The 20,963-nt window shown below is 55.0% G+C and overlaps 1 long non-coding RNA gene across 1 annotated transcript; it reads right to left on the bottom strand.

The window, feature by feature from the left end:
* Window positions 1-452: 452 nt before the first annotated feature.
* On the bottom strand, window positions 453-17,536 carry LOC127464394 (uncharacterized). The gene is made up of 15 exons (XR_007901340.1): window positions 17,016-17,536; window positions 14,637-14,943; window positions 14,012-14,136; window positions 13,564-13,693; window positions 12,493-12,613; window positions 11,938-12,154; window positions 10,277-10,408; window positions 9,626-9,750; window positions 9,177-9,306; window positions 7,474-7,605; window positions 6,808-6,932; window positions 6,357-6,486; window positions 1,716-1,866; window positions 1,323-1,398; window positions 453-880 (listed from the first exon to the last, which is right to left on the bottom strand). It is a non-coding gene; the product is annotated as an uncharacterized LOC127464394 (long non-coding RNA).
* Between the last annotated feature and the right edge of the window lie 3,427 nt (window positions 17,537-20,963).

Below are 20,963 nucleotides of genomic sequence, written 5' to 3'. Positions count from 1 at the left end.
CAGACCTCTCTGCACTTGGGGCTCTTGGCACCTCATTTTTAAAGAATTGGGGGGCAGCAGCCCAGGAATGCCCCTCAAAAACAGGGGCCTGGGCAGCTGGAGATTAGAGGAGGGGAGGTGTGAGGGGAGACACGGAGAGAGAACAGGAACAGGGGTTGTTTGGGAACAGGCTGTGTGTCCAGCAGGGATGGGAACTGGAAACACAGGAGGCTGGAGGGAGGCAGGGGGTGAGCACGGGCCTGCCTTGGATGGATCCTTTTTCCCTTTGCTCAGGGGCCTCAACTCCACCCTGTCTGAGAGCAGCAGGGAACTGCTGCAGGGGAAGAGTTCCTTTAGGCACAAGCCAGTGATGCAGCCACTGGAGCAGGGGAGAGGAACTGACACCAAAATGACACAGTCACCACTGAAAGGGACTTTATTGAGCTGCAACACAAACACACTGACAACAGGCCAGGGCAAGGGGTGCCCCCAGGACCACCAGCACAGCAGCTGGGCTTGCAGGAGCACCATCTTCTCAAGGGATGGAGCCAGGGCTGACAGTTGGGATCTATCCTAAAGATGCACTCAGACATCAGGGCCAAGCCCTGCCCAGTCACTGCAGACAGTTCAGCCCCAGCAGCAGGGGCATTTTCTGCCTCTCCCTCCACTATTATTTGGGAGCCAACAGCTCAAGGCTGCGGAATTTCAGCTTCATAAATGGTTTACAAAGTTGTACTTCCTGAGAACTGGTGCATTTTTGAGTATTCCTGACTCTTCCAGGGCTGCACTTGCCAGGATCCTTTGGGCCTGGTGTTTTGCTGACAGACAGGGCACTCCAGAAAACAACTCCTCCCCAGTCATGGAATAACAGGAACAGCCCAAACACAGTCCAGCACACGGGCTACAGATTTAGGGGATACAAAAGGCAATGAGCAAGGCAGAACTGTGGCTCAGCAGAAATGCCCCCCCCGGCCCCCTCCCGCTCCCCCCCAGCCCACCCGGCAGCCCCGGGGCAGCCGATCCCGCAGGCTCCGGCCCCGGGACAATTCCTGCGGGTGCCTCCACCCCAGGGGAGGCTGCGGGGCGGCTCCAAGGGGGTCCCGCTGGCCAGGCTGTGCCCAACAAAGCCGGCTTTAGGCCAGGCCTGGCACTGTGGGGCCGTGGGCACGGGCAGGTTCCGTGAGCTCCCCGTTGGCCACCCCTGGAGCGCTGGGCAGGCGCCCCGGCGGGGCCAAGGGTGGAGGGCACGGAACAGCTGCACACACCTTGGCTGCCTTGGCCCAGCACACACCCACTGCACCTGCAGCCTTTAGCCAGGGCCCCTGAGCACACCCAGCCCTTACCCTGCTCCTCAGGGCCAGCAGCCCCGGGGCTCCATTCTCAGGGAACTTCTCATCCTTTCCTTCGGTCCTTTGATCCCTGGGCAGGGCAGAGACACGGGAGAAACAACTTCTTAGAATTGATCCCAGAGACAACAACTGCATATTTTTCATAAAATCAGTATAATTACTGATTTAATCAGTGGATGGATTAAAGTGTTCACAAACTTTGTAGCAGATGGTGAGAATCCTGTAAATATGTCCCACCAGTGGTGAGCAGGGACTTGTTCTACCTGATGCCCAAAGGTCACTAATTGACCCCTATAGTTACTGTTTGCACTTGGTGATCAAGTCTTATTATTGCCCTGCAAATTTGAAATTTGTGTTTACATCCAAAGAAACCCCTGGTTTACTTACATTGAAGTGGGTTATTTTTCCAGCACGATATCAGTTGGTGCACTGCAGCAATTCAGGAGACAAAATCCAGTGAATTTTTGCAGTCCAGGATGTGAATACAGCCCTCCAGAGCAGTTCACTGGTACTCATTAAGTCCTTCTGTGCCTCATTTCTTTGTAGTACAATATACACACCATGTCATGTGCACTCAGCCCAGTTCCTAAGTTACTGGTGTTCCCCTGTGCACAACAATTACATCTTGGGGAACCATTAGAGAGCTGCCCAAACTCCCCATCACATTCTGGAGTGAAAGGGGGGGTAAATACAGTGGGCATCCCTTGTGCTCCTAAATTCAGCACTCGGGATACACCTGGCCCAGCTCTTTGCCATTGGTTACCAAACAATTCCATGTCTCCACTGCCTACAAATCCAATACCAGCTCCTGTTCCTCCCAGCCCCGTGTCCCCCCAGCCTCGCTGCCTGGGCCAAGATGGGAGCACTGGAATCAGAGTGGGGAAAGGAATTCTGTTATCCTGATGATGTTGGGCTGCAGGACACAGGCAGCAGGTACCCAACAGTTGGACCAATATTCTCCTCGGGAGGATGATGCCCAACTGTGCCATCCCCTGCCCAAGCTGATCCCTTTGCTCTTTTGGCAGCACTGACCCAGAACAGCCCAGCAGGCAGAGCCCAGGGCACGGCCCTGCTGCTGTGACACTGTGGCTGGGACTGGCACCGCTCACCCAGGGGGACAACGATGCCAGGGAGACCCCCCGGAGCCAGCACCATAAGGGAAACTCCAGCCCTGCATGGCCACAGTGCTCCCAGCCCCTGGAATCACATCCATCCAATCCCACTGAGGGCACCAACAGCCGCCCCCACAATGAGCCCGACAGCCCCCGGCCCTGCCAGAGAGTGCCCCGGGCACAAAGGGAGACTGACCCCTGGGCAAGGGCCACTTGCTTCCCGGGTCACCTTGGCCTGGGGGCCTGTTTGGGAGCTGCTTTTCCATCTCCATCCAAATCAAACCAAGTCACCCCACCCAGGCACCTTTTCCAGGGCACTGCCCGGGCCAACAGCATCGCCCAGAGGGACCACAAGGGCTCTGAGGATGGCCAGGATCCACAGTTTCTGTAAGATATCAAGCTACAACATGGCAATATCATTCCCTCCACTAACATTTATTCACACAAACATATTCCCATTTTCCTTGTCTGCATTTAATCACTAATCCCGTGATGGTGGCACTTGGGAGCCAAGTAGCCAAACCACTGCCAACTGACCCCAAATCCCTACAAACCTGACACTGCCCTAGTTCTTCCTGCTTCATTCCCACAGGTACAGTGTCTCACTCAGCACATGGACTACTTTTGCCTCCCCCCTTCGTGACTTCAAACTCCCTCTGGCACGGGTTATAAGCTCCTGCTTTCCCAAAGTGCTTCCCACTGACAGATGGGGCTGACCCAGCAGTGAGCCATGCATGCTCCCCCTCTGCTCCCAGCACTTGCTCTGGGGCTTCTCCCCATTTCCCAGTGATTTGTGCTCACTGTCCAGGGGATCCACACTTGTTGCTTCAACCACAGGGCCGGTGGCAACTCCCTCCCGAGGCCTCGCTCCTGCCCCGGCCCCTGCTCTGGCTCTGGCTTGGATCCACCATCTCCAGTCCATGGTGCTGCCTTCCTGAGCAGGGCCTGGCCTGTGCACCCTGGAGGAGCTTTGTACCCACGGCCTTCTGGGCATTTCAGGCCCTCTTATCATTTGTTGAGTTGCCACTAAAGCCCAAGAACATACTCAGAGCCACTTCTCCAACGGGGGCTACCTTGGGCTGGCTTCCAGTAACTTCCTATTCCCAAATCCTAAGGGCACTGTAACAGTTCATTAGGATACATGCCCAGAATAAAGACAAGTGCCACAAACATTCAAACACACAAAATACCTTTATTGCAGTGAGAATAATAATAATAATAATAATAATAATAAACTTAGCAAAGTGAATCAAAAGTTAATAAAGGATACGAGTGAACTGCCTTATTGTGTGGCATTAAAACAAATACTAAGAACAGCATTCAATACAGTATAATACTAACTAGTAAAAAGGGAGTTAAAGGGATACCAAAAAGGATCTTAACACAATATTATGGATAACTATTAACACGATATTTGGTTAGTAAAAGGGGAAATTAAAGGGGAAATATTATGAACACTAAATAAAGGAACACTGAAGGATATTTAAAGCCTTCTTTCTCTGTTGCCTCCTCTCACTAACCCGTGCCCACCCCCCAGCCAGGCAGGGCTGTCAGGATGTGCAGCAGCTGGTCGGTGCCCATCCCTTGGCGGGCGTCCCCGCGGAGCAGCACAGGCTCGGTGGCAGGATGAGGATCGCTCAGCTCAGCAGTCCTGACAGCCCATTTGATCAGCTCCACCTTACACCACGTGGGGCCAGGACGCAGTGTAAGGGGAGGCCTGAATGGCAGCCAAACCCCACCTGATCATTGCCTGATGGCAACAGTCTGGGCCTGCCCTACTTGGAGGGCAAGGGGCCAGCGACCCCTGCCCACATCATCTTCCTCTCACCATCATCCTTCTCACCCCTGGCTATGACCTCTAACATTGTGTTTCAAGGGTAGATGTACCTACCTTGCAAGATGGAGCAGAACCAAGGAAGAACTCAGCTCTGGTAACAGGGGATATCAGGCTGACTTGCTGAAAAGCACAATGGACCTTACAATTAGCTCGTGCCATGAAGTCAAATTGTACCACACTCTAGCTGGTTTCACATCCTAATATGATTTCTTTCTCACACCTCTATGCTCCATTGATCACCTAATTCAAAAGTACCCCCCTTACACTACCCTACTTCTGCCAGAGGCTCCAATTGGCATCATTATCACTGGCAGGAACCTTCAGTCCCCCCTCTCCAGCTCATATTGGCCACAGGTCCAGAGCCTGTTGAATTGCTCCCTGAGCTGGTTCCAACCCTCCCTGCTGCTCATTTCCCACTCAAACTCACACTTCTGTCCTGACACTTTATGGCCCAGGCCAAGGATTGGTCCCAAAGGAGGACCCTGATGTCACCAAAAGCCAAACCAACCAATAAACTGCTGGGCTGCCACCTTGCTCTGGGGGTGACAGAGCCTGAAGTCTCCTGCCTAGTCCTGGGCAATACTTCCTGGGGACCACAGCACCACTGAGTTCCTAAAAATATCACAGCTTGGGCAGGTGCTTGGATTTTGTCTGGATTAACCCCCCCCTTCCTTTCCAGGTGCTGCCCTACTCATTGTAATGGTGCTTGTACTCCCTGAGCCATTCCCTCCCCCATCCAACCATCCCTTGTGCCCTCTCTGACAAGGACAGTGGGTCCAGGTGTTCTGCCACGCTCCCAGGGCACAGGGGGGGACTGTGGAGCCACCCTCGAGGGGGGAAACGTGCCCTGCCTGCCCTGCCCAGGGAATGGGAACTGCCCCAGTGCTCCCCAGCACAAGGCACCCTTGGAAATATCCACTGCAATGGGACACTCAGGGACAGCAACAAGCACTGCACGAGGCTGCTCTGGCACAGGACCAATTTTAGCCTCAGCTTTTCTCTGGACCACTTCACTTTGTTTGCCACCTCATCCTGCAGTCAGAACTTGCTGTCCTTGCAACCTTTCAGGGTGACCATAAATGACAGAGGTCTCTGCTCCAGCACCCACAAGGGCCTGATCCATCTGACAGGATCCATTTTTCCAGGGAATTCAAAGCTCCACCTGAGGACCAGGGTCTTTTCTCACCCATCCCTGTGCTGCAGCTTGGCCTCCATCTCACTGTGCTTTCAGTTCCCTCCATGGTTGAACACTGGCAGCCCTGGCCCTGGGCGGAGCTCGGCATCCTGATCCCATCCCTCCTGGCCCCCGGAACCGCTGACTCAGCAATGGGGGGCCCTCCATTGCCAAGGGCACGGGCCCGGCGGGGCTCACGGGGGGAGCAGGAGGGCGAAGGCTCCAGCCCTGCTGCTACAACCTTCCACCACTACAGCCAACAGAGGAGCCTCTCCAGCCCTGCCTCCCAAGGCATCCTCAACAAACCCAGCCCAGCTCCACAGGACAAACTGCTCCCTGTCTGCCCAGGCCAGTCTAATCCCAGAGGCTCCCAGGTCATGCAGGACAACTGCCCAGGAGATCAGAGACTCCAGTCCATCTCTTCCTAGCACAGGTTTGGGTGAGTTTGGCAAAGAGGGAAACTGAAGAATTACCCAATGTTTTCCCAGCCACAAGAAGGCCTCATTTCTAAAGGCAGGGGGATCTTGCCTGTGTCCCAGACTGGTCCGGGGATCTGAGGCCCTTCCCGAGAAAATCTCGGTGCCGGCGTGAAGGGCCAGAGATCCCTTGGAGCCACGGGAGAGCAGGCACAGAGTCCCTCCTGGGGGGCCAATTTTCCTGCCTGTAATCAGCTCTTCAAAGAAGCCTCTAAGACTCATCTGGTGAGGTTTAGAAGCCAGGCATTCCTTGCTTACAACACGCTGCCATGATCCCAGCCCAACAGGAGTCCTGGCAATCAGCTCCCAAAGGGCACACCCACCCTTAGAAGGTTTCCAAGGGGATTCACTGAGGGCCTTCCCAGGCCTGCTCTGTCTGGAGCCCCCAAAGTCCTCAGTGCCTGCCTGAGGAACCTCAACACAACTCACCTGCTTACACAGCAACTTGGTGCTGCTTGCCTGCTGCCTCACTTCCCTTCTTCCTTCTTTCTTCACCTCCCTTGCTTGGTCCCTTTACATCCCTGGGCTCAGCTCTGTGCACTTTCCAGGCTCCATCCCACTGCAAAAAGGATTAGCCCTTGTTACATCTCAACATGCACATATCATTCCCCATTTTTTCCTGACACTTGTCCACTAAGCCAGTGTCCCATTATTTAAAGCACAGTTTGACTCCTCAGTGACAACAACAGCTACAGCCCTGAATCCTAACACAGGCTGAGACACAAACATGGATGGGAACTCTGAAGGATCCACTTTGTCCTGCTCACCAACCAAAAGGAGCTTTCTGAACTCAAGAATAACAGACCCCAGGTCCTTTTTCTGCAACTTTACCTGCGATAAATGTGACCCACCAGACCTGCAAAGGCCCTTCCCACTTCACCTGCAGGGCTGGCAGTGCCACCACTGGACACGGCCCCAGTGGCTGGGCAGGAACGGAGGGGCTGGGGCGTCCAATCCATCGGCCCAGGCGGCACCAGGAGTTCCTGCAGTTCCTGAGGGGAGAGCCTCAAGCCAGCAAAGGGTTAGGGAGAGCATTTGAAACTTCAATATGTAGGTCTCCTGGAAGATGGGGAGGTGGACAAGGCCAACTGGGGCAACAAGGACACACTCAAGGTTATCAAAAGGATCTACCAGCACTCAAAAGCTATCACTGCCCTTCTGTCAGGGGGAACTCAGCAAACTCTCTTTGCCAAGAGCCTCCAGGAGGATTTCCAGCTTTTGGGGCTCTTTTTTAACTGTTCTTCACATCACTGCAGCTGGGACTATCACCTGCCCTACAGGGGGACCAGCCCACAAAGTTCACTTGTTCACAAAGTTCACTTGCATTAACACAAAGGGATGCCATTAACACAAAGTCCCTTCTCAGGGGGTCACTGCCTTTCTTTGCCCTCCCCACCAAAGATGCTTCCAACAGTTCTGAGAGGTCTGGCAGACCCAGAGTTCTCCTCAGGGAATGCTTCAGCTGCTTAAAGGCTGCCCTTGCACCATCTAGCCAAGGCAGCAAATGCTTTCAGGTTGTTCTGAAAAGTTGCCATAACAGCCTTACCACACATCCCGAGGGAGCAATCCAGAGGCCAGCCCATCCCACCATTCCCAGCAAGGCAGTTCATGGGCTGTCTGGGGCTCAGGGAGGAGTCAGGGGGCTTCTCTTCTTCCTGCCCGATTTCCAGATTTTCTCCTGCAAAAGCAAAGCTTTCTTGGCTTTCCTTGCTCAAGGAGATGCAGCAAAGGCCATCTTTTCAATCCAATACTGGAAACTACTCAAGGCTGTCATTTCAGGGGGTTCTCTCAGGTCCTGCACTAATCAATCATCTTGGCCATTGCTTTTCTTGGCAGGTTCTTGCATTCACATTCTAAAAGCAAACCATGAATAGCAAATTTGGCTGTTACTGTAACCAGTCCAGTCTGGCACTCTGATTTTAAAGGATACTGGGTTGGCCTTACCCATAGAGATCCCACATCAGGGGTAATACCTACAGGTTCTGCCCTCTTCCACTCTCCTGCAGCTTCACTGGCCCACACCACAGGAACAACTGCAGCTGCCACTTCAGTGGGGGCCTTGCTGCTGACAGGAGTTATTCCCTGCACAACAAGAGCTGCTGCTTGGACACATTTAGTTTCAGCAATTACAGTTTCAATAGCCCCTGTTTTCCATTTCATTTCTGCCTCAACTTTTCCAGTCCATCTCTTCCTAGCAGAGGTTTGGGTGAGTTTGGCAAAGAGACAAACTCAGGAATTTCCCAATGTTTTCCCAGTTTGACCCCTGTCACACCAATCACCTTAACACTGCCAGTCCTTAATTCTCCCTCTCTTGGGTTAAGGACTGAGCAAGTTGGACCTGTGTCTGAGCAGGACATGTGCAAACCAAATGCTGGGGACTGGAACACACACCTGGCACTCCTGCAGCTCTCACAGTCACATTCCAGAGCAAACAGCCAATTGCACCCTCACTGCTCATTTCTTAATCCCAATCCCACACTTGTTTGGCACTTGGAGCACCACTTTTCGAACCCAATTACAGCCCATTAGAGAGCTCCCTGTCTAGCAGGGACAGGGACCCCTGGGATACTCTCAGCAATGCCTGAATCCATGGCAGGGACCTTGCTTTGAGCTCCCCAGGGCCGGGCACCCCGAGGATCTCCCCGAATAATCCTTTCGGTGCGCGCTGGAGTCCTCGGGGTGCCCCAACCCGGGGGGCACCAACAGCACTGTCCCTCCAGGGGCCAATTTGGTCCCAAAATGCAGGGGGATCTTGCCTGTGTCCCAGACTGGTCCGGGGATCTGAGGCCCTTCCCGAGAAAATCTCGGTGCCGGCGTGAAGGGCCAGAGATCCCTTGGAGCCACGGGAGAGCAGGCACAGAGTCCCTCCTGGGGGGCAATTTGCCTGCCTGAAATCAGCTCTTCAAAGGAGCCTCTAAGACTCAATTGGTGAGTTTTGGAAACCAGGCATTCCTTGCTTACAACACCCTGCCATGATCCCAGCCCCACGGGGGTCCTGGCAATCCGCTCCCAAAGGGCACACGGAGGGGTCTCCACTGCAGCTGATGGGAGGGGTCAGCATTACAGGAGGGCTCATTTTCCTTCCCTGCATTCCTGTTCCACATTCAGGACATTTCCCAACACTTATCACCATACACACCCACCCTTAGAAGGTTTCCAAGGGGCTTCACCGAGGGCCTTCCCAGGTCTGCTCTGTCTGGAGCCCTCCAAGTCCTCAGTGCCTGCCTGAGGAACCTCAACACAGCTCACCTGCTTACACAGCAACTTGGTGCTGCTTGCCTGCTGCCTCACTTCCCTTCTTCCTTCTTTCTTCACCTCCCTTGCTTAGTCCCTTTACATTCCTTGGCTCGCCTTTGTGGAGTTTCCAGGCTCCAGCCCACTGCAAAAAGGATTAGCTCTTGTTACATCTCAACACTCAGAGAGCATTCCACCTTTTTACCTGACACTTGTCCATTAGGCCAGGGTCTCATTATTTAAAGCATAGTTTGACTCCTCAGTGACAACAACTGACAGCCCTGAATCCTAACACAGGCTGAGACACAAAGACGGATGGGAACTCTTAAGGATCCACTTTGTCCTGCTCACCAACCAAAAGGAGCTTTCTGAACTCAAGAATAACAGACCCCAGGTCCTTTTTCTCCAACTTTACCTGCTATAAATGTGACCCACCAGACCTGCAAAGGCCCTTCCCACTTCACCTGCAGGGCTGGCAGTGCCACCACTGGACACGGCCCCAGTGGCTGGGCAGGAACGGAGGGGCTGGGGCGTCCAATCCATCGGCCCAGGCGGCACCAGGAGTTCCTGCAGTTCCTGAGGGGAGAGCCTCAAGCCAGCAAAGGGTTAGGAAGAGCATTTGAAACTTCAATATGTACATCTCCTGGAAGATGGGGAGGTGGACAAGGCCTACTGGGGCAACAAGGACACACTCAAGGCTACCTACTCAAAGGATCTACCGGTACTCAAAAGCTATCACTGTCCTCCTGTCAGGGGGAACTCACAGGAAACTCTCTTTGCCAAGAGTCTCCAGGAGGATTTCCAGCTTTCGTGGCTCTTTTTTAAGTATACCTCCCATCCCTGTAGCTGGGACTATCACCTGCCCTACAGGGGGAACAGCCCACAAAGTTCACTTGCAGGGATGCCATTAACTCAAAGTCCCTTCTCAGGGGGGTCACTGCACACCTTGGCCTTTGTTTGCCCTCCCCACCAAAGATGCTTCCAACAGTTCTGACACATCTGGCAGACCCAGAGCTCTCCTCAGGGAATGCTTCAGCTGCTTCTGCCCTTGCACCATCTAGCCAAGGCAGCAAATTCTTACAGGCTGTTCTGAAAAGTTGCCATAACAGTCTTACCACACATCCCGAGGGAGCAATCCAGAGTCCAGCCCGTCCCACCATTCCCAGCAAGGCAGTTCATGGGCTGTCTGGGGCTCAGGGAGGAGTCACGGGGCTTCTCTTCTTCCTGCCCGCTTTCCAGATTTTCTCCTGCAAAAGCAAAGGTTTCTTGGCTTTCCTTGATCAAGGAGATGCAGCAAAGGCCATCTTTTCAATCCAATACTGGAAACTGCTCCAGGTTGTCACTTACAGGGGTTCTCTCAGGTCCTGCACTAATCAATCATCTTGTCCACTGGTTTTCTTGGCAGGTTCTGGCATTCACGTCCTACAAGCAAACCAGGAGGAGCAAATTCAGCTGTTCCTGCAACCAATCCAGTCTGGCATTCTGATTTTAAAGGATACTGGGTTGGACTTACCAGGAGAGATCCCACATCAGGGGTAACACCTACAGGTTCTGCCCTCTTCCACTCTCCTGCAGCTCCACTGGCCCACACCACAGGAACAACTGCAGCTGCCACTTCAGTCAGGGCCTTGCTGCTGACAGGAGTTATTCCCTGCACAACAAGAGCTGCTGCTTGGACACATTTAGTTTCAGCAATTACAGTTTCAATAGCCCCTGTTTTCAATTGCATTTCTGCCTCAAGTTTTCCAGTCCATCTCTTCCTAGCAGAGGTTTGGGTGAGTTTGACAAAGAGACAAACTGAGGAACCACTCAGTGTTTTCCCAGTTTGACCCCTCTCACACCAATCACCTTAACACTGCCAGTCCATAATTCTCCCTCTCTTGGGTTAAGGACTGAGGAAGTTGGACCTGTGTCTGAGCAGGACATGTGCAAACCAAATACTGGGGACTGGAACACACACCTGGCACTCCTGGAGCTCTTGTAATTGTATTCAAGAGAAAACAGCCAATTGTACCATCACTGCTCATTTCTTCTGTGCCACAGCAACATCATTCCAGGCCTCTCCCTGCCAACCCTCCGCTTCTCCCAACAGCTCCAGGGGCACCAGAACCTGCCCTGAAGGCACAAAAGGCTCCTTTTGGGAGCACCACGACCCAGCTGTTCTGTAGCACTGGAATTCCATCTCCTGGACAAGCTGGGAGAAGCAGGGAAGACAACCAGGACCTTACAGGTGAATTGGGGGCACCTCTTCATCCAACAGCAGCTCCAGGAAAGGTACTGAGTCAACACCTCACCAAAGACACGGGAGAAGAAGTGCCAACACCTTGACAATCACTTCACTTTTCAACTGATAAAGCAACACTGAAGAAAAGCTTATCAGACATTGGGAAGAGTCCATCCCACTTTAACCAGTGTGTGGGACTCGTTCCCAGCCTCCTGAGGTTCATTTCCCACCTCACTGGGGGCTGCAGTACAGCTGGTTCTACACACACACACAGGGAGCTGCTGCTCCTGCATTCCAGTCTCCTGGCTCCCCTTGCAACTGCTCCAGCTGTTTGCCCAGCTCTCCAGTGCCCCTTCCTTTGCCCACTGCACTTGTTCACAGCCCCAGGGCTCCCAGGGCCCCCCTGGGCTCTCCCCTGCCCTGACACTCAGGGCCCTTTCCCAGCCTGACTCCATCCAGCACTGACCCAGCTGCTGCACCTGCAATTCTCCTGCTCCTGCCCTCCCTCTGCCTGCAAAACACCCCTGCCAGCTCCTGCACCCCACCTCTTACCTCCCAGACAACAGGAGCTGCATCCTCCTGGATCCTCCAGCTGGATGCTGCTGGCTCTGGGCAGCTCCCACCCTTCAGCAGGGGATGCCAAAGGCAGCTCTGGGGACTGTCCCGAGGGCAGGGACACCCACTGTGGGTCACACCAACACTCAGCCATCTCAGGCCTGGGCTCTTCTGCCTGCAGGGCAACAAACAGCCAAGCAGGGACACTGGGACACTCCAAGGAAACAGGGACAACACACTCAGCAGCCTGGCACACCACAGCCCCCAAACCTGCCCAGGCTCCAGCTGCTGCACAGACCTGTGGCCACACAGGACCCAAACCCACCCCAGCACAGACAACCCTGGGGAGGTCAAGCTGCTCATTCCCAACCACAGCCAAACATCCAGTGCCACTGTCTGCCAGCCCCAGCAATCAATCATCTTTCCCATTTCCTTTCTCCACAGGTCCTTGCATTCACATTCTATTATAAAACCATCATCAGCAAATTTAGCTGTTACTAGAACCAATCCAGCTTGGCTTCCCAATTTTAAAGGATACTGGGTTTGCCTTACCAGGAGAGACTCTGGCTTAGGGGTAATTCTTACAGGTTCTGTCCTTGTCCATTTTCTTGGAATTCCACTGGCCCACACCACAGGAACAACTGCAGCTTCCACTTCAGTGGGGACCTTGCTGCTGACAGGAGCTATTATCCCTCTGTAAACACCAAACTGCTTCAATACAAACAATCCAGTGGACACTACAACTCCTTGGCACTTTCAGTGTAACCAGTGCAAGTCAGTTGCTAAGTTACACAAGGTTTTCTTCCAAAGGTGTAATTAATTAAGATATCAAAAAACCAACAACTGTGACAGAAGAGATCCCCCCACGGTTCTGCTTTTAGGGAAAAAAACCCCAAACCCCCATCCCCAGTGCTGCAATAGCTCAGGCTCCCAAAAAGGCCCAGGGGCTGGGCTGGGGTTTTGGCTGCCCTGGAGCACAGGCAGGAACACGATGTCACCACCCCACGGGCACAGCTGAGAACCCAAAGAGCAGCCACACCAGCAGCTCCTGCCAGCCCTGCTGGGCTGGGCCTTGGGGAGGAAGGGCACTGGCCTTTCTTCCTGCCTAGGAGCAAAGAGCCTCCTTGCTGAGCACTTCTCCTGCCAAGGGCATCAGCTCAGATGGGAAGTTCATCAAGCGCAACTTCCAGGAACGAGAAACATTCCTGTTCCCTGGTCAATCTCTTTCCAACTGAACTCAGAAGTACACACAAAACTTCAGGTGTTACCTAAAATTGCTTATAAGACCCTCTGAGCCTCAAGTGGTGAGCTTTAGAAGCCAGGTAATCTTTTATTGCTATGTTCTTGAATCATTCCAGCCCACCGGGTGCCCTGGCAATCCACTCCCAAAGGGCACACGCAGGTGTCTCACTGCAGCTGATGGGAGGGGTCAGCATTACAGGAGGGCTCATTTCCTTCCCTGCATTCCTGTTCCACATTCAGGACATTTCCCAACACTTATCACCATACACACCCACCCTTAGAAGGTTTCCAAGGGGCTTCACCGAGGGCCTTCCCAGGTCTGCTCTGTCTGGAGCCCTCCAAGTCCTCAGTGCCTGCCTGAGGAACCTCAACACAACTCACCTGCTTACACAGCAACTTGGTGCTGCTTGCCTGCTGCCTCACTTCCCTTCTTCCTTCTTTCTTCACCTCCCTTGCTTGGTCCCTTTACATCCCTGGGCTCAGCTCTGTGCACTTTCCAGGCTCCATCCCACTGCAAAAAGGATTAGCCCTTGTTACATCTCAACACTCAGAGAGCATTTCCCCTTTTTGTTAACACTCAGCCATCAGGCCAGGGTCTCCTTACTTAAAGCAGAGTTTGACTCCTCAGTGACAACAACTGACAGCCCTGAATCCTAACACAGGCTGAGACACAAACACGGATGGGAACTCTTAAGGATCCACTTTGTCCTGCTCACCAACCAAAAGGAGCTTTCTGAACTCAAGAATAACAAACCTCAGGTCCTTTTTCTGCATCTTCAGATCCTGTAAATGTGACCCACCAGACCTGCAAAGGCCCTTCCCACTTCACCTGCAGGGCTGGCAGTGCCACCACTGGACACGGCCCCAGTGGCTGGGCAGGAACGGAGGGGCTGGGGCGTCCAATCCATCGGCCCAGGCGGCACCAGGAGTTCCTGCAGTTCCTGAGGGGAGAGCCTCAAGCCAACAAAGGGTTAGGGAGAGCATTTGAAACTTTAATATGTACATCTCCTGGGAGATGGGGAGGTGGACAAGGCCTACTGGGGCAACAAGGACACACTCAAGGCTACCTATTCAAAGGATCTACCAGCACTCAAAAGCTATCACTGCCCTTCTGTCAGGGGGAACTCAGCAAACTCTCTTTGCCAAGAGCCTCCAGGAGCATTTCCAGCTTTTGGGGCTCTTTTTTAACTGTTCTTCACATCACTGCAGCTGGGACTATCACCTGCCCTACAGGGGGAACAGCCCACAAAGTTCACTTGCAGGGATGCCATTAACTCAAAGTCCCTTCTCAGGGGGTCACTGCACACCTTGGCCTTTGTTTGCCCTCCCCACCAAAGATGCTTCCAACAGTTCTGAGAGGTCTGGCAGACCCAGAGCTCTCCTCAGGGAATGCTTCAGCTGCTTAAAGGCTGCCCTTGCACCATCTATTCAAAAAGTTGCCGTAACAGCCTTACCACACATCCAGAAGGAGCAATGCAGAGTCCAGCCCGTCCCACCATTCCCAGCAAGGCAGTTCATGGGCTGTCTGGGGCTCAGGGAGGAGTCACGGGGCTTCTCTTCTTCCTGCCCGATTTCCAGATTATCTCCTTCCAAAGCAAAGGTTTCTTGGCTTTCCTTGCTCAAGGAGATGCAGCAAAGGTCATCTTCTCAATCCAATACTGGAAACTACTCCAGGTTGTCATTCAAGGTGCTTCTCTCAGGTCCTGCCCTAATCAATCCCCTTGGCCATTGCTTTTCTTGGCAGGTTCTTGCATTCACGTCCTACAAGCAAACCAGGAGGAGCCAATTTAGCTGTTCCTGCAACCAATCCAGTCTGGCACTCTGATTTTAAAGGATACTGGGTTGGCCTTACCCATAGAGATCCCACATCAGGGATAATACCTACAGGTTCTGCCCTCTTCCACTCTCCTGCAGCTCCACTGGCCCACACCACAGGAACAACTGCAGCTGCCACTTCAGTGGGGGCCTTGCTGCTGACAGGAGTTATTCCCTGCACAACAAGAGCTGCTGCTTGGACACATTTAGTTTCAGCAATTACAGTGTCAATAGACCCAGTTTTCAATTGCATTTCTGCCTCAACTTTCCCAATCAATCTCTTCCTAGCACAGGTTTGGGTGAGTTTGGCCAACAGACCAACTGAGGAATTCCCCAATGTTTTCCCAGTTTGACCCCTGTCACACCAATCACCTTAACACTGCCAGTCCATAATTCTCATTCTGTTGTGTTCAGGACTGAGCAAGTTGGACCTGTGTCTGAGCAGGACATGTGCAAACCAAATGCTGGGGACTGGAACACACACCTGGCACTCCTGCAGCTCTCACAGTCACATTCCAGAGCAAACAGCCAATTGCACCCTCACTGCTCATTTCTTAATCCCAATCCCACACTTGTTTGGCACTTGGAGCACCACTTTTAGAACCCAATTACAGCCCATTAGAGAGCTCCCTGTCTAGCAGGGACAGGGACCCCTGGGATACTCTCAGCAATGCCTGAATCCATGGCAGGGACCTTGCTTTGAGCTCCCCAGGGCCGGGCACCCCGAGGATCTCCCCGAATAATCCTTTCGGTGCGCGCTGGAGTCCTCGGGGTGCCCCAACCCGGGGGGCACCAACAGCACTGTCCCTCCAGGGGCCAATTTGGTCCCAAAATGCAGGGGGATCTTGCCTGTGTCCCAGACTGGTCCGGGGATCTGAGGCCCTTCCCGAGAAAATCTCGGTGCCGGCGTGAAGGGCCAGAGATCCCTTGGAGCCACGGGAGAGCAGGCACAGAGTCCCTCCTGGGGGGCAATTCTGCTGCCTGAAATCAGCTCTTCAAAGGAGCCTCTAAGACTCAGCTGGTGACTTTTAGAAGCCAGGCATTCCTGCACACTCTGAGATATTTTAAGAGCTTACTGAGCGAAAAAACACAAAGCTTTTCCAGGGACATCTGACCTCCCACAGACAGCTCCGTTCCCCTTTCAGTACAAAATTAGTTTCAGGGAATCATTTAATAGGAAGTGCCCAGGAACCCAAGAATGTGCTTTCTAGAACAGAAAACATACAGAGAGAAGGAGCTTTGCACAAGTGTAACATTCTCCAGAACAAACCTGACTTTAGTCTTACTCTTTATATTCAAATATTCCATAAAAAAGCTCCAGCAGGAGAACTGGCACATTACTCAAGAGTATCCTGAAAGTCCCTCTCACAAGGGCTGGCGGAAAATCGCAGTTGTACGAGTCCCTTGTGCCTGCAGATGCCTGGGGATCCTCTCCACCTGCCTTGTGCTCTCCCAACAGCAGAAAGGGTGCTGAGACAGGAGGAAGGAAACCTTTAGCATAAAACTGGGGAGGAACCTAAAGCTTCCTTTCCTGGGGAACTTTGCGAAGTCTGCAACGAGAAAGGGAAAATTTGCATCTCCTTTGGTACAGGTGTCAACAGAGACTGAGACTTTTTGCCTTTTTCAGACAACTGTGCCCCTTTTGGCTCCCTGGCAGCTCCAATGGCACCAGAACCCCCTTCCTGCACACCCACGGCTGTCACACACAGGCACCCACACACCTTTGCTCCAGCCCACACGTGGCCAACATCTCCTCACCCTGGACATCCCAAGGGCAGTAGTTTTGCTAGAGAGCACAACAAGCCCCCTGTCCTCACAAACTGCCTCCCTGCAAAAAAGGAATCGTTTTCCTGGACATTTCTCCCACAGTCAAGGTCTTTTCAAACTGCTGTCGTGCCACCAAACCTGCTCAGGGTCCCTCCCGGCTTCTGCCTGTCCTTGCATTTAAAGGCACGGGTACATTCTACCTTCCAACAGCAAACCCAGCTCCTCACGGGCAGTAGAAGCCCTGCTCTTACCTGGACAGACTGCCGGGCTCGGCACAGCTGTGGCTCATGGAGCAGCTTCCCAAGGCCGTTCTCTCTCCCAGCAGGAAGCACAACTCGCCTCCACACCAGGGGAAACCACGAGCGAGGCTGCAAATGGACACAGAACGAGCAAAAAGCATTAACGCAGCACCAAAAAACCAAGTTAAAGCACTCTTTGCCTCATAACCCTGCACGGGGAAAGGCTTTAGGATCCCAAAGCAAACCCTCAGACACCCAGAGAGCACCAGTCCGGCAGCCCCGCCACGGCTCCCCCCGGCGTTACCCGGCAGGTAACGGGCTTACCCGGGACCCGCTGCCCAGCACAAGGCGCCCCTAAACGCCCCCGGCTGCCCCGGTGCACAAACCCAGCGGCCAAGGCGCTCTCCCCTCCGCAGCCCGGGCAGCAGCGGGGCCGCACCCTCAGCCCTCACACACAACCGCCCCCACCTGCCCCGCCGGCCCTTTATACCGCGGGCCGGCAGCGCTGCCCAATCAGCACTCGAGCGCCTCCGCCCAATCCCAGCCTGCCTGGCCCTGCGGCCCCGCCCCGCCCGCTCAGCCCGGCCCCGCCCCTCGGCGCGGCCCCGCCCCCCGTTCCCTCCGCGCGGCTCCCGCCGCAGCCCCGGCGGGCGCTGCTGGGGCCGGGGAAGGGCGGGTGGGAGCTCCGCGGTCACGGCCCGGCCGGGAGCTCTCCCGGGACAAGGGGAGCGGGGCCTGCGGGGACAGCGGCCTTCTTGGGGGCGGGCCGGGAGGGTCGGGGGGCGGGGCCGGCGCGAGCTGGGGAGCGGGCCTGGGCGGGTCGAGGGGCGGGGCCAGGCGGGCCGGGGGGCGGGGCCGGGCGGGCCGGGGGGCGGGCCTGGGCGGGCCGAGGGGCGGGGCCGGGCTGGTTTTGGGTGCGGGTTTTGGGGCACTGCGCACACCCTGCCCTGGTCACAGCCCCGCCCCAGCTCGCTGCACTCCCCGCACCCCTTGCTCAGCTCCGCGGGGATTTGTGCCTCCTCTGAAGGTGGCAAATGTCTGCAAAGCCAGTGGGGAAGCCAGAGAGCTGCAGCCCCCGGGCCCCGCCGCGGCTTCCCCGCCCTGCCCCGGCCCCTCCCGCCCGTCCCGCCCCGCAGCGCCGCTCCCGCTGCCGCCCTCGAACCCAAAACCAGCCCGGAACAGCCCCAGAGCCCAGAGCGAAGCGCCGCGGGATCGCGCCGGCCCCGCCCCTCGGCCCGCCCAGGCCCGCCCCCCGGCTCGCGCCGCTCCGCCCGGCCCCGCCCTGCCCGCCCCCAAGAAGGCCGCTGTCCCCGCAGGCCCCGCTCCCCTTGTCCCGGGAGAGCTCCCGGCCGGGCCGTGACCGCGGAGCTCCCACCCGCCCTTCCCCGGCCCCAGCAGCGCCCGCCGGGGCTGCGGCGGGAGCCGCGCGGAGGGAACGGGGGGCGGGGCCGCGCCGAGGGGCGGGGCCGGGCTGAGCGGGCGGGGCGGGGCCGCAGGGCCAGGCGGGCTGGGATTGGGCGGAGGCGCTCGAGTGCTGATTGGGCAGCGCTGCCGGCCCGCGGTATAAAGGGCCGGCGGGGCAGGTGGGGGCGGTTGTGTGTGGGGGCTGAGGGTGCGGCCCCGCTGCTGCCCGGGCTGCGGAGGGGAGAGCGCCTTGGCCGCTGGGTTTGTGCACCGGGGCAGCCGGGGGCGTTTAGGGGTGCCTTGTGCTGGGCGGCGGGGCCCGGGTAAGCCCCTTGCCTGCCGGGTGACCCCGGGGGGAGCCGTGGGGGGGCTGCCGGACTGGTGCTCTCTGGGTGTCTCAGGCTTTGCCTCGGAATCCCAAAGGCTTTCCCCGTGCAGTGTTACGAGACGAAGATTGGTCTCAGTTTCTTGGTGCTGCGTTAATGCTTTTTGCTCGTTTTGTGTCCATTTGCAGCCTCGCTCGTGGTTTCCCCTGGTGTGGAGGCGAGTTGTGCTTCCTGCTGGGAGAGAGAACGGCCTTGGGAAGCTGCTCCATGAGCCACAGCTGTGCCGAGCCCGGCAGTCTGTCCAGGTAAGAGCAGGGCTTCTACTGCCCGTGAGGAGCTGGGTTTGCTGGTGGAAGGTAGAATGTGCCCGTACCTTTAAATGCAAGGACAGGCAGAAGCTGGGAGGGACCCTGAGCAGGTTTGGTGGCACGACAGCAGTTTGAAAAGACCTTGACTGTGGGAGAAATGTCCAGGAAAACGATTCCTTTTTTGCAGGGAGGCAGTTTGCGAGGACAGGGGGGTTGCTGTGCTCTCTAGCAAAACTACTGCCCTTGGGATGTCTAGGGTGAGGAGATGTTGGCCACGTGTGGGCTGGAGCAAAGGTGTGTGGGTGCCTGTGTGTGACAGCCGTGGGTGTGCAGGAAGGGGGTTCTGGTGCCATTGGAGCTGCCAGGGAGCCAAAAGGGGCTCAATTGTCTGAAAAAGGCAAAAAGTCTCAGTCTCTGTTGACACCTGTACCAAAGGAGATGCAAATTTTCCCTTTCTCGTTGCAGACTTTGCAAAGTTCCCCAGGAAAGGAAGCTTTAGATTTCTCCCCAGCTTTATGCTAAAGGTTTACTTCCTCCTGTCTCAGCACCCTTTCTGCTGTTGGGAGAGCACGAGGTGGATGGAGAGGATCCCCAGGCATCTGCAGGCACAAGGGACTTGTACAACTGCGATTTTCCTCCAGCCCTCGTGAGAGGGACTTCCTGGATACTCTTGGGAATGTACCAGCTCTCCTGCTGGAGCTTTTTTATGGAATAATTGAACACAAAGGGTAAAACTAAAGTCAGGTTTGTTCTGGAGTATGTTACACTTGTGCAAAACTTCTTCTCTCTGTATGTTTTCTGTTCTAGAAAGCACATTCTTGGCTTCCTGGGCACTTCCTATTGAGTGATTCCCTGAAAATAATTTTGTATTGAAATACGAAAGGAGCTGTCTGTGGGAGGTCAGGTGTCCCTGATAAAAGCTTTATGCTTTTCAGTAGGAAAAACCTTAAAATATCTCACACTATGTAGGAATGCCTGGCTTCTAAACCTCACCAGCTGAGTCTTAGAGGCTCCTTTGAAGAGCTGTTTTCAGGCAGGCAAATTGCCCCCCAGGAGGGACTCTGTGCCTGCTCTCCCGTGGCTCCAAGGGATCTCTGGCCCTTCACGCCGGCACCGAGATTTTCTCGGGAAGGGCCTCAGATCCCCGGACCAGTCTGGGACACAGGCAAGATCCCCCTGCAGTTTAGGACCAAATTGGCCCCCTGGAGGGACAGTGCTGTTGGTGCCCCCCGGGTTGGGGCACCCCGAGGACTCCAGCGCGCACCGAAAGGATTATTCGGGGAGATCCTCGGGGTGCCCGGCCCTGGGGAGCTCAAAGCAAGGTCCCTGCCATGGATTCAGGCATTGCTGAGAGTATCCCAGGGGTCCCTGTCCCTGCTAGACAGGGAGCTCTCTAATGGGCTGTAATTGGGTTCTAAAAGTGGTGCTCCAAGTGCCAAACAAGTGTGGGATTGGGATTAAGAAATGAGCAGTGAGGGTGCAATTGGCTGTTTGCTCTGGAATGTGACTGTGAGAGCTGCAGGAGTGCCAGGTGTGTGTTCCAGTCCCCAGCATTTGGTTTGCACATGTCCTGCTCAGACACAGGTCCAACTTGCTCAGTCCTTAACCCAAGAGAGGGAGAATGAAGGACTGGCAGTGTTTAGGTGATTGGTGTGACAGGGGTCAAACTGGGAAAACATTGGGGAATTCCTGAGTTTGTCTCTTTGCCAAACTCACCCAAACCTGTGCTAGGAAGAGATGGACTGGAAAAGTTGAGGCAGAAATTAAATTGAAAACTGGGTCTATTGACACTGTAATTGCTGAAACTAAACGTGTCCAAGCAGCAGCTCTTGTTGTGCAGGGAATAACTCCTGTCAGCAGCAAGGCCCCCACTGAAGTGGCAGCTGCAGTTGTTCCTGTGGTGTGGGCCAGTGGAGCTGCAG

This window comes from Manacus candei, unplaced genomic scaffold (assembly GCF_025592945.1).
Source record: "Manacus candei isolate 608988 ecotype Guabito, Panama unplaced genomic scaffold, ASM2559294v1 h1tg000218l, whole genome shotgun sequence".
Classification (NCBI taxonomy): domain Eukaryota; kingdom Metazoa; phylum Chordata; class Aves; order Passeriformes; family Pipridae; genus Manacus; species Manacus candei.
The sequence above is the reverse complement of the archived record's forward strand: the minus strand, read 5'-3'. Positions and strand labels throughout refer to the sequence as shown.